Source organism: Ixodes scapularis, unplaced genomic scaffold (genome assembly GCF_016920785.2).
Source record: "Ixodes scapularis isolate PalLabHiFi unplaced genomic scaffold, ASM1692078v2 PGA_scaffold9__187_contigs__length_104089568, whole genome shotgun sequence".
Classification (NCBI taxonomy): domain Eukaryota; kingdom Metazoa; phylum Arthropoda; class Arachnida; order Ixodida; family Ixodidae; genus Ixodes; species Ixodes scapularis.
Genome location: NW_024609884.1, coordinates 6090424 through 6104331, shown reverse-complemented (window position 1 = coordinate 6104331; position 13908 = coordinate 6090424).

Below are 13908 nucleotides of genomic sequence, written 5' to 3'. Positions count from 1 at the left end.
GTCCGCTCCCACAGTTTCCATGCCCGTCGCATGCTCGCACTCCAACGCCATTTTACGCCGAGGTGTATAAAGACGTCGTGGACTGGATTGACCAATATGAAAGTGTCGCCCGCCACAATGGGTGGACAAACGACCAGCACCTGCAGAACCTATACTTCTCATGGAAGAAACTGCCAGGTACTGGTTTGAGAACCATGAATCCTTCTTAACGTCGTGGGAAGTTTGCAAGATCGAGCTGAAGCGCACGGTTTTTCAGCCAACATCGACGAGGAAGGGCCGAATACATGATTCGGTCCAGGACACCGCCCTAACGAGAGCGCCCGCGCTGACCCTCACGCTACAGAGGAAGCTGAGAATCCTCATGTCCCTCTTGTGAGGGACATCTTCGGCAGCCTTCTCCGCAACCCTCCGACACCAGACGAAAGGTGCATCACGGAGGCTTCTAACATTGAACGTGCACTGCATGCCCAAGCCCGCGACTATCAACAACTCCCCAGTGTATCGACACTCCAGTCGTCCAACTGCAACTTCGACACCAGCCTCCCAGGCATCCGTGACATCATCCACGACGTTGTCCGGGAGGAGATAAGGAAGTTACTCTCTGCCACCAGTCGCCCGGCTTTTATTTCGGTTGCCAAGATTGTTCGGGAAGACGTTCAACAGGCATTCACCGGAGACTTCTGCGAGCGAAGCGGCCTCTGACGAACCGAGGGTGGCTTGGGCTGCAATGGCACGACGACCACCACCGGCTGCTCGTTAGAATTCGATGCCAATTCAACGGGACACCCCAACGCCGTATTATTCCCGACGTCGGGAAGAACCAGTGTAGGTTCGCACTGAACAAAGTACACTGAGGAAGACGGAGGTGTTGCGAACGGCCGACCGACTATCATTCCGCTACCACTGCGTCAGGCCGACCACGTCTACCGGAGGTGCCCGAATGAATTGTCATGCGGGGGTCCGTGCCGAAAGACCCTCGACCACGTCTCGAGGAGCGACCTCGGGACATTGAGGAGTATCTTCGGCGGCCTGTCCCTAGTGCCGACACTCCCCCGAAGCTCCTGATTCCTGTCGCCTCGACGGGGGCAAGCACAACACATGCTTATACACTGTGCACGACAAAGCATGTGAGCGGCAATACAAGGACAGTTGATTTGGTGTCGGTCGTCGTACAAGGGCAATATTAATTTCCCGACACCAATTTTCTGCGTACACTCCACGAAGCACACGATTTCCATCTTTGAGGGAGAATACCACGGAGTGGCTTGGAAGAAATAGAATGGTAGGTCGTTCTCAAAAACTGGACACCAAGCATCACCCGACTTCACTTTACCACACGAGATTTACATAAGTTGCAGTGGTCGCGGCATGCAGAAGAAATCGCCCTTGCGGAATGAAAGTGAGGTGGCTTGGATAGCAAACAAACATTGTTGCCAACCATCAAGTCAACGGTACAGCAAAAAGCACAGCCGTGTAAGCAATAAATGCCCGAACTTGCTACATTATTGTAGAAAACTACCAGGAAAATTTGCGGATTAGAAGTCAGCCCTGCAGCTTCAGTGCATCAGATGTCATTGGCGGCAAATGACGTATGATAACAAGACGGAATCAGTCAGTCGAAGTCGCCACTCCAACAAACTAAACACTGACTGCCAGAAGCTGGAGCATCATCCGACAACATGGAGAAAAGGCATATGACTGAATGCCTGAAACAAGCCTATCGCAGAAAGAACTCGTTAAGGAACCGCTTTGATAAGAATCAATGATTATGTAAACGAGCGGAAATAAACATATTTGATATACTAACCAAGTGCGTATTATATTCACACTCCAGCCTTTACGGCTTCAGAGCCTACACACCAAGAATTGTGTTCACTGCACGCGGTGGAGCTATTAAGGACAATCGCATCTCTGACCCCCCAATATTAATAAATGAGACAAACCAGACGGGCAGACCTTTTGCATGGCGCTGCACTCCTTCAACCTTTCCTGAACATGTGGTGCATTCGAAAACAAGCTCCAGTGATGTGAAAATGTTATTTATTCATTTACTCCCTCCAAGGGCATTTGTAGGCATTGCAGAGAGGATATTTAACATACATATATGATAACAACATCGTAGCACACTGACATTATTGAGCACAAAGCGGGCTTAGCTACAAAAAATAACTTTATTACAGTCGTAAGAAATATTCATTGCTGTAACTTGTTAATTACAAAGACGAACACACCTTTCAGCATCTAGTTTAATAGTATGTGCTGATGCATTGTTTTATAAAAGGATATTTCATATACATATGACACAATATACCCTTTACAAAAAACCGTCAAGCAACATTGACTGTTACCTTTTTATTTTTTATTTTTTCTTATTCGGCGTAAAGCATACGAGTAGGCGCCAGTTCACGTCGAACGCTAATGCAGCATTCGAGTCCAGTAGGCGCTGAGCCGAGTTCACAGTGATTGCTGACATAAGATTCTTGTTGAACAAATGCCCAAAGTATGAAGGCCTTAGGTAATTAGAGTAGTATCTGCTGTAATTCGTTTCATCACAATTTTTCCGGAACAGCGAAGGCTACAGTCTCGGTGAGTCACTATGCACGTTGGAAAGAGGCACGTGACAACCTATCATTAGAGTGCTCTCCTTCTGCAGGGATTTGTCACATACCTCAACTCCGTCTCTCTGATCGGCTCGAGGGGGCTCAGGTGGTTGCCCTTTGCCAAGTTATTGTGAAACGAAGTATTGGCAGCACACACTTTTGAAAAAGGTATATTGAAGAGACTGAGACGAATGGTAGTCAACATTTTGCAACAAGACTGCTTCTTCGGGCAAGGGACAAACACAAATACAAGTTATTTTGTCCAGGTAATGCACTCTTGATAAAAACAAATATGGCTGCAATAAATCCTACGAAAGGGGAAAATGTGCAGTTATTTGTTTATTTTCGAGTTGCATTAAATTTAACGAATAAAACAAACGCCAGCTTTAAACTTTAAAAAAATGTACTGCGATTGAATGCAAGCTACTGCAATGAAAGCCCGTGCCAATTTGTAAAATCGTCGATTAGTGCAAAACGTTCAAGATCGCAGGAGCTTCCTCACTAAAAGGACTGTGGTTATTCGGTAGTCTAGGGCTGAAACAACTTTCCCTGTGCCCTACACGTGACGTATACCCTTCGCTTCGATTCTCAGACATTCCAACGTTCAAACAAAGCTAGAAGAATACAAAATTTATATGCTAATTGTTATATCTTAAAATCGTTGATTAGTACAAAACGTATAGATCACAGGAGCTACATCGCTAAAGTTGCTGTGAATATATGGTTAGCTAGGGTTGAAACAACATTCCCTAGACCCTAACTGCGAGTCTGCGACGCATACATTTCGCGTCGATTCCCAGACATTTCTACGTTTAAACAAACCTAAGAGAATGCGAAAATGTTATGCTAAAAGCACTAAAAGTTCTATCGATCCTCGAACACATCCGGGAATCCCAACACCGCTACGGCGATACGACTGATGCTGTCTCACAGGTGAAAATCCAGAGCGATCTTGCGCAAAAAAGGGTATAAAATCTCATTCCTTTATATCTTCACGTTATACCTGCATCAGAGAGCACGAAGAAGCCCAAAATTGTCGGCAAGCAGCGCCACATCACGACTCCCCACCAACCGCGCACCGAGCAAACTCGGATCCACCAGCTCTGGGCGCTGCCATCTTACCGGTAAAGTCACGGCTCTTGTTAGGTTACGTGACGAGTAGTCACTTTTGCGTACAGCATGGCGGCAACCGGAGGGGGCAGGGGGGGGGAGGGCGCGCCACTTTCGAACTTCCGGTTTATGACTATAAGCTTGTGATGCAAAACTACCGATAAATTGACTATCGTATCGATAGTCAACTTATCGGTAGTTTTTCAAAAAGCTAACGATAGTGTCGCTGAACTATCGATAGTCGACTATCGATAGTTTTTCCACAGTCGACGATCGATTGTACTATCGATAGTGTTTTTACTATCGATAGGAATATTTCTGGCAAATATCGATACTATCGATAGTACTATCGATAGTTTTGAACCACTAGTTTGTAGTAGTATTCGCGTGCGGAGCGAGCACAGTTGCCGCACCGCCGCCTCGCCTCCCTTCCTCCTCTCTTCGCCCAAACTACTATATTCGTCATCACTGAAAGCTCAACCAAAGTTGGGATGGTAAGTGTTTGAATTAGTTAGGTGTCCCATTTGAAAAAAATAAAGCGAAAAAAAGAGAAGAGGGAGCGACGCAAACTACTAGTGTCGCAAAACTATCGATAGTAAACCGTCGACAGTAGTATCGGTAGGTTTACGATAGCCGACTATCGATAGTTTTCCGATAGTCAACTATCGATAGTACTATCGAAAGTTTTTCGATAGTCGACTATCAATGGTATTATCGATAGCTTTTCAATATTCGACTATCGATAGTTCTTTTTTTACTATCGATAGTCAGATTTCTGGCGACTATCGATAGTATCGATAGTACTATCGATAGTTTTGCACCACTACTCTAAGCCCCCCTACCTCGTTGGCGTGACTTCAGAAACGTGAGCTTGTAGATGCACGTGCGTTCCTGCGAGGTGCTTTGGGAAGTGAGGGTCCCGCCGATCCCGCTCTTAAAGCACATGGGAGCGAAAATAGCATCGCATCGCGCCTCCGAGCGGCGCAGCCATAGCAACTACCGCTGAAGCTATGATATGGCGCCGCTGCTACGTCATAGCGTTAGCAGCGGTTGCTGCGGTTACGCCACTCGGCCGAGCGTCGCGAAGCGATTTTTACTCAAATATGTTTTAAGCTTTACTGTCTTTGGTGGAGCACGGCTGCGCAATTCTGCTTCGCTGCCTCGGCTGGGCCGTGTTTTAACATCTCAACATAAGAGGTGGAAGCAACGAAGCAACAAAGCGACGAACTGACAAAACTCCTCCCGAAGGTGAAAAAGACAACAGAAGGGCTATCAGCGGTGTGAAAGGGGAACGGGGAAGCAGATAGAAGGCTGGATCCTACGTGCCTTACGTATCGCCGGAACATAGCAACGCCAGATACGGTGGCGTTCGCAGAGTACGTCTACGATTAACGAGGGGATAGAGGCAGGGGGAGTGGAGGGACGGCAAGCATATACCATTAAAAGGGCAGGTTCCTCAACGCTTGGATTGTACAGATGGACGAATGAATGGGCAATAACGACTGTACCCTCTATACCGGGCGGTAGCTTGCGTCACCTAGCCGAAAAACAATATTCGAACAGTTTCAAACAAAAATTTCGCAAACCCCACCATTGATAAAAGCAACACCTTGACCAGCGCGAAGATTACGAATCTGGCTTCACCGTTACCACCAGCGTGTAGAGACTCCAAAACTTGAAAGTATAGAACAGAGGCGACGAGGACGGGAACAGGACATCTTTCACGTCCCCGTCCTCGTCCTCTCTGTTTTATACTTTCAAGTTTTGTATATATTAACCAACACGCTCGTTTTCAATTGTAGAGACTCATTCTCACAATATGAACACGAAGATAAAGAAGAAAAATAATTAATTTCATTCCTCGGAGCTGACTGCTCATTGTGTCAGAGCAATGTGAGAACGCCTTTGCTGTCTCAGGCCGACGAAGTGTTTTCTTAATACCGAAACTACAGCGTCAACCTTCTCTGCGCAATTACCACGTCAGGTAAACGAAATGAGGGTCACCTATCTGGTCTAATCAACCCGTCTCCTTCCTTTTTTTTTTTTCCCTATGGTTTGGGGCCGTCCTCCGTCTATTTAACTATAGTGCGTTGCAACCTAAGAACGAAGGGCGAGGGTAAGACGGGCGGGGGAGGAGGAAGCAGACGGAACGCTAAAGAGAGAAGGAGGTTCCCCCTCTCTTCTCCAGCGTTCCGTCTGCTTCCTCCTCCCCCGCCCGTCTTACCCTCACCCTTCGTTCTTAGGTTGCAACGGACTATAGAGTATTCGGTTTCACGTACCTCCCGGTATCAACAATAAAAGTATTTCGAGAGTCCTCGCTTTAAAGGACCAAAGCATCCAAATGTGGGACACAGCTGGGCATTAGCGTCGCCAACAGAAACGCAAAAGGCTACCCGACACCCTATTAAGCAAGCACGGTTTGTGGGGCCTATCAGGGTTTCCTGACAGGTTTAGGAGATCTTAAAGACTTTTTTAAAAGGTTGGAGTGGCGAATCTCGCTTGCCTAAAACCGCATTCTCAATGCTAAAAGACACGCTGCTCTCTGCACACATGATGAAAGAATTATCTTACGCCTCACGCATGTTTATTTCAGATGCTTCGAACATATACGCAGACCGTTTTTCTATGATGGCGTCATAAAAGGAAGAAACACGCCTCAGATGGTTTCTGCAGACTATCTTTTGTTCGACGGGGGCACGTCTACTGGCGAGGGGTGTGTGCTTCTTCAGGATCATTCGTGAGGGTCTCTGGGGACCCCACAGAAGGCTTACAAGTACTTTCTAAAAGTTTTATGGATACCTAAAGCCCTCTCGGGCATTTTTACGGGATCCTTCAGACCCTCACGAACGCAACAGTGAGGGATAACGTTTTACACGGTCAATAAAACAAAACAAAAAAACTAGTAGGCTAGCGGAAATCTCCCTGATGACTTACGAAAACTAAAAAAGTAATATCCTATTGCAATCAACTTAGAACGCGAAAGAGAAAGCAAATAACAGTTTACCGCACTTTAAATGTACCGACATTTTTTCTTCCGCGTTGTTACCAGTGATTGGACGAATCGATCAATCAATCAGTCATGTTTAAAAATACATATAGAGGTAAGGAATTATTTTCTAGCTACGGTGATTTAAATCAAACAAATCTGATTTTCTTTTTTTTTTTTTTAATAATGACTTTGTTCTACTCGGCTTCAAAATAATTTGATCACAGATCGGTGGCTTTATACAAAGTGAGTGTAAATCTAGGTTCATTATTATCATCCTTGGTTACTAAACGAGCGATTTCATTCGCATTTATTTAACATCCGCCCCGTCAACACATAAAATAAATTGATTCCGCAAGACGTATTTACTAAGATAAAAGATAGATTCGCAAGCTAGTAAACCCTAGGCATGCCTAGGGTCAGGCATTTTCAGAAAATGCCATACAAGTAATTTCTACCTTTGCGTTTGGTGAACCACGCGTTAAATCGCGTGGGTCACTCAGCCAAACACAGGCAAAGAATGTCATTCCGTAGCACTCTGCGGAATGTCCCTTATGCATACAATAGGCTCGACCGCCCCTGTTGAGGGAACGGAATCTATTAATGTTCCCCCAATCCTTTCGCAACGCTGTGTTGTGTATACATGCAGCAGAGAGATGCTCGCCGACCCATTGCACTTTGGCTCGGAATACTGGGAAACTTGGTGTTGGTGTGACTGGTGACAGTGCTTGGAAATTCGGACACCGCGTGCCGAACCCGATTCGTTCACCCTGGACTCTGTGAAGATGTGCTACAGGCTTCTGGACAAGACACTTGGACATTTAAAGGATCTCCTTCCTTCCTCGGCTCCGCCCCCTTTTCTGCCAGCCACTTTCTGTGGCTCCTCGCGCCCCGCTTGTCGGCTTTGGCGAAACAACCTCCCTCTCTCTTTTTTTCACAATTTTTTCTTCTATCAGCTTTTATCCCCTTCCCTTCCCCCCAATCCAACGATGACCGTTCGGCCCATGGCTGTAACTCCAACGATGGTTTTTTCCTCTTTTGCAAGACTTCTCTCTCTCTCTATTTACTAAGAGACAGGAAACTACACCTAGATCCGGATGTGTCGTCGTAGTGAAATCTCAATTTTACCTATTGTAACACCAAGCTGTATTCTTAACTCGGTATCCAGAAGAACACGGCTTTTATCTAGGTCAGCTGTCTGAAGTTTCATTCGTGGTTTTCACAAACTGCGTATCGGTTTTAGCGCTGGTACAGCCGTTGGCAACGGTGCGCCAGATTTGTGTACCCCTTGTGCGTGCAAACGCGCAAATATAGGGCGCAATGACGCGTATATTTCGGCTCACGGGCATTGCGCTTGCTTTTGCATTTTCGAAAAAGCTTTTGCGTTCTACTTATGTTTTCTTCAACGCTGACGGAGTCCTCGCCTGACTCACGCATTCGCGCTTGAGTCAGAAAGAGCAGCCTCGAAAGAAAATAACACACAACCCGGAGAACGAAGTTTTCCAGACGCCTGCCACGCAACAATGCCTGCCTTCAGACAGTGCGTGACCAAGAAGAGCCCACCGATAATTAATTCACGCAATAAAGGAGGAATAAATCCCGAGACTGTAAACGAATAAACCTTCACGCTTTACGAAACGCACGTCAGCCAACTTTCTCAAATAAGGACTGCGCTTCAACTTTCCCGAACTGCACACTCAGTTGGGTGTCACTATAACCACGTACCTGCAGAGGTACCACGTTCAACCCTGCGCAGGCACCACGTTCAGCCCTGCGCAGGTACCGCGTTCAGCCCCGCGCAGGTACCACGTACCGCGCCAGGCTGAGCATGCAACGCCTTTGAAACCCAGTCAGCAACGAAGATTGGCTCTACATGTGCGTTTTAGCCTGACCGACTATGCTGCAAGCGGTTCGACCTGACTGCTTACTACGATAGTGGAGCCTATAGGAACACTTTCGATCTCAAACTAGTCCGAAGGCTTTTTACGATGCGAGATCAGATCTACGCAGTATTTATATGATCGCTTATAACTAGGATTCTGATTTTTCGGAGTTTATTCTTGAGATACATCAAAAATAGCTCATCGGCGTTTGTTTGTTTGTTTGTTTTTTTTTTTAATTTTGGTGGTCTTTTTGGGCATTCGTTTATGACACTCGAAATTCTGAGCTTTTCGGGGTACTTTATCTGGATGAACTACAAAACGAGCGTGTTGGTAACAGTAATTGAATATGAAGAAGATACATAGAAAGGGGGGACGGACAACGAAGACCGTGGAAATACTCGCGGAGATCTTAGGTTTGAAGTCCAAAATTTGCGCCAAATCCTTTCTATCTTCAATTTATGCTTTCTACCTTTATTTTTTATCTTCTTCTCTTTCTTTGTTGCCACTTGATTCAATTGTACCAATCTTTGTATTACGCTCCGCTTATGTAATGCCCGAAAGGCCCTTCAGGGTTAAAATTAATCAATAACTAAAAAGCTACAAGTCGATGTTCTGCGTTTTCGGGTAAATCCGATAAAATCCAATAAACACTCGCCTGTAAAAATATTTCGAAGCCGGATTTATAAAAAAAGCATCTCAGAAAAACTCTAAATTAAAAAAACTCAGTTGCAAAAAAAGGAAAAAAAAATAAGACACTTTTTAGGGACTAAAAGGCACCTTGTTCGTCCCCTTTTTTTTTTTTTTTTTCCCCAAGTTCATTCTTTTTACTTTTCCCTTTCCGACGGCTTGAAAAGTATGTCCTCTGAACGCTTATCAGAAAAGACAGGCAGCCTCCTCACGACAATGACCGAACCAAGGTCGAATAGACCCTTTTGCGCCTGACAAACATGAACCGCTGCTCGCGTCCCAAACGACTCCCGGTCGCTCTGTCTCCGCAAGCCTGTCGAGCTTGCTTACGTCACCAGTGGTAAAAAGCATAAACGCTACACGGACAACAAAGTTGGCGTTTTAGCGACGGCCTTCGGCTGTACCATTTAACGTCTTGGAGGAGACAAGTTGGTTTACAAGAATATATGCGACAATTTTGAACAGATTTCGAGCTTCTCGGATTTTTTTTTTTTTTGGCGTTCACCTGGAGAAACGGTGGTTACATGTTTCATTGTTTCCCAGCGAACCAGAAGTTCGCTGGGACGACAAAGACTGGAGCACCGCCTGGTGGCGTTTTCAAAGAAAAAAGGACTCTACGTAGCCAGTTCAAGCAGGGGCCTTCCTCCCCAACACCTTTCTTTCTAAGACCTTCACTCGCTCTACTGTGACCTCCTTCTGTTGCAGATTGAACCTTTGCACACGTTCCCCTGTCATCCTCGTTGACAACAGGCATTCGAGATTCAGTCAGTTGCGTTAATGTGTCAGTTTGGGCCAGTTGGTTCATGATCGTAGACAAGCGCCGAAAGAATTGGCAGAGACAAGAAGTTGACGTAAACACTGGCGCACTCCCAACTAACTATTGACCCCTTTCGAAATACTGCCCTCTGTTGGCAGCTGAGGAATCCGTGTATAATAGCGGACTAAAACCACAACGTTACGGCACACTTTATGCGTTTGGGCGGAGCAGAAAGAGAAACACGCCGACAGAAAAAGCTGATGAGCGCAGTGACGTTGCACATTCGACGCTGTTTGATTGGCTCCTTGGCTCCTAGCGTCGGCCGCGCTCCGACGTTCGCTTCGCTATTATGTGGAATGACTTGCACGTTTCACCATGTCACTTGTTCCGCCGCCATTGTGCAGTGGTTTCTACCTTCTAATAACCGGAACGCGTATTTAGAAAAGGGTCTATAGGCAACCTGCAATGCTGTTTGGTTTGGCGCCATCTAGCGACCGAAGCAAGAAATGTTGGGTACCCCTGGGCTGCATTGTTCAAACGGGAGCTATTACTCTGGTGGCGCCGTTGAGCCTAGTGTCTGAAGCAAGAAATACTGGGTATCCCAGGAAGCCATGATCGCGTAACGTGCCAGTGGAGCGGAAGCTACTGCCCTAGCGGGCCGATCGGAACGTGACTGCGTATCGACGGAGCGCACCTAAACTCCGACGAAGTATCCGTCTTTTCGCTGCGTCATGCTCCAATATGTGTGCGTTGCGCTCGTATACGTCGCGCATTTCGAAGCCTTCGGCACGCAATGTGGGGCTTATCGTTCGCTGTTTGCCAAGTTACAACGAGACAGGGTATAACCGTGCGCTCTCACCCTGCTGGCGCCGCCTGGCCGTTGCCGGCTGCCTATTGAAAAAACAATCCCTTACATAGCCGTGAAAAACATCAGTCATGACTACAACTGGTGTAGCGCTCTGTCAAGAAATTTATATTCTTTCGCCGATAAGGTTATGGGTGTGTCACTTGTACACCCCCTCGTGCCTATGGTTTTAATCTCAAACGCCTCGTGGAGCTCTCTAGATACCTTATCTGGGAATATTTTTTTGGCCAGATATCCAGATAAATTAAACATGAGGAAGATACATATAAAGGGGGGACGGACATGCTCGAAATTCTGATCTCCACAAGTATTTCCACGGTGAAAGAATGAGGTGGGGGGACGCCGACAGAGCCACCCCATATATGGCGCCAAGGTGTTCTCTCATCCAGTATATTGAGAGAGTTTGGTGAATGGGAGGAGCCGGCGGGAGCCAAGGTGGAGCGGCGAAAGCGTGGCAGCCGCCAGCGCCGCCTATTCCCCCCGTGATGAGCTTGCGAAGTAAGAATGAGCTGCAATGACCTTGAAGGATTCGCGTTGCGCGGCGCAGGTGGTTTTTGGTTCTGGATGAGGCTGAAAGTACATGAATGTACAATTGAAAGAGATTGTTGAAAATGGGGAGTTTCAAGGTGCTGAGAGCAATTACTGAGCCAGGAAAGGTGACATTGACACGAAAAATTTTCTGAAACATAAGGCGAAACTGCGAATGTGGGGTGCGCGTTCGAGTTTTGAATAAAAACTCCCACATATCCGAATCCCCAGCTTTTACTGTCCACTTCGTCGTGGCCACGGCAGCGGCCGCGGCCGCGAGTGCAATCAAACGAAAGATTGGGTTTGTTCTGAATGTCGCAGTGACGGCAACGTCACTTGCGTTGCCTTCGAGGAGTCGTAAAATTTAACTCTAGCATGCTTAAATGAAATACTTGAATACATCCTTACCTGGAAGTTGTGGTTGGGGGGGGGGGGGGTATTTGTTTAGCTCATTGCCTCCGCTAGAGCAATATTTGTGAATTGTGATTGGTCGCAAGAGCAGTCAATCATGGCGTATAAGATCATTGAAACAATTTCGGCCAATGGGGGGCCCTTATTTCCGCCCTATTCTCATCAATGAATAGCCAAACTCTCAACATATACGGCTCTGCTCTCGTGCAAAGCAGCAACGCACTTGGGCGGAACCAGACTCCGCAGCCACACCGATGATACCTCGTATACAAAAAGACAGCCAGCAGACACTTTCTGAGGTCTTCCTTCGCTGATGGTAATACTGTCTGCAGATATGTTCGAAGCAGCTTTGGAGCATGCTTGAGGCCGCAGAACCGTATCGCGTCTGCAACGAGTGTAGGATGCATCAAGCAGCCCGACTGCGGCTTTCAGCGAGAGTATAACTACAGAGGAAAGACTCGAAATTCGCGAGTGTCCGTCGTCGCAATAGCGCGGTCATTGCAGGACGGAGCGATACGGTGTTTTCGTTGCTTCCCTGAGGCGGCCGTGCCCGCTGGTGCCCGCGGCCGCTTTCGGTTTGCGCGACCGTCTTGAGCGAGCAAAAGGAAACACCTGTCCCCCGCTGTCCCTGCTCGGGTGGGGGAGAGGCGGGTCGGGGCGGAGGGCGTCGCGTGGCTCTTCCGGCACGAGTTCCAGGGAAGCCCATTCCACGCAGGGGCCGTTGAACCCGGCGTCGTCGTCGGGGCTCGTTGACTTCGATTGAGGTTGCCGAACATAATGCTCGGCTCTGCAAGCTCTATTCTGGGGGCCGGCTTAGGGCGCTAGGACCCGCTGACGCGGGGTTTTAAGCGTCGGCGATGAGTGCCCGGGCCCATCGCGCGCCCACCTTCCGCTTGGCGGGTGTCGAGATAAAAGGGTCTCGTTTCCTTCAACACTCGTCGCCAATAAGAGAAGACTCGGGTCACCTTTCTCTTCTTTTTTTTTTTTTTTTTTACGATGGCCGGTCATTGAGTGAACGGAGTAACGACTGGCTACTAGCCGGTGCAAGCAGACCAAACCTGGCATTCGGAGGAGAAAACGGAAACCTAAATGCTTGGTCTGGGGGAGGTGAAAAAAAAAGTAAAACAGAAATTAATCTTGTTAAGCCGTGAAGGCTCGAGATACCCAACCTAGACGCAAAAAGAGCGGCGGAAGTCCCTCCCGGAAGTGACGTCAGCCTCCGCACCGGTCATCGCGAGCCGATAAAGGTCACGTGGTCATAGAAAAGGCGCGCCATATTCTGCTGTATTCTGGGGCGCGCAGCTCTGGATGCGTTTCTCCATTTTTTTTTTTTTTTTTTTTTTTTTTTTTACAGTATGGAAATTTTAGGCCGCCTAACTTCGGGAGAGAATAGCGCAAATTTTGTTGTTTTAATTCTATCAATAGTTATTTGACAGCGGGCAGACATTTGCCGAAGTAAATGTGCCTGATAGAACGAATATTTCCAAAGGAAATAAAAAAAAGAACACTTATCATAAAGCAAAAAAGATTCCTTCGAGACAACGTTATACGCCGCGGCGGACGTCAGGTAGAGAGTACGAACTAATGATTACTAAATCAATTACCTAAACTCCACTATTTATTTGCAAACTATTACTTTGCACTCTTTACCTGACGTCCGCCGCGGTGTATATTGTATAACCGTTATCTCGGAGGAATTTTTTTTATGATTATTATTTTAAGTTTTCCATTTTTTTAAGATATCCTCAGTCGCTGCTGAAACACCTTGTATATGTGCTCTCATTATAACCCATTCATCGGGAACGGCTCTCCGCGAGGTACACAAAAGCAAAATAGGGTCACTACCGGCACGAGGCGCTATAAAATGTAACTCAGCGGCAGCCATGTAGCAGAAATATACTCAATTATGCATTTGGCGCAACAAGCGATGAGTAATTGCACACCACTCCACATGCGAACGTAGAATGGAACACCGAGACATCCCTATACTCCGTGCACTCTGGATAGCAGAAAAGCTTGTTTCTATTGTAAAAACTTGGAGGCGAAGCATAATGCTCAAGAAGTCGAGAAATGAAATGGCA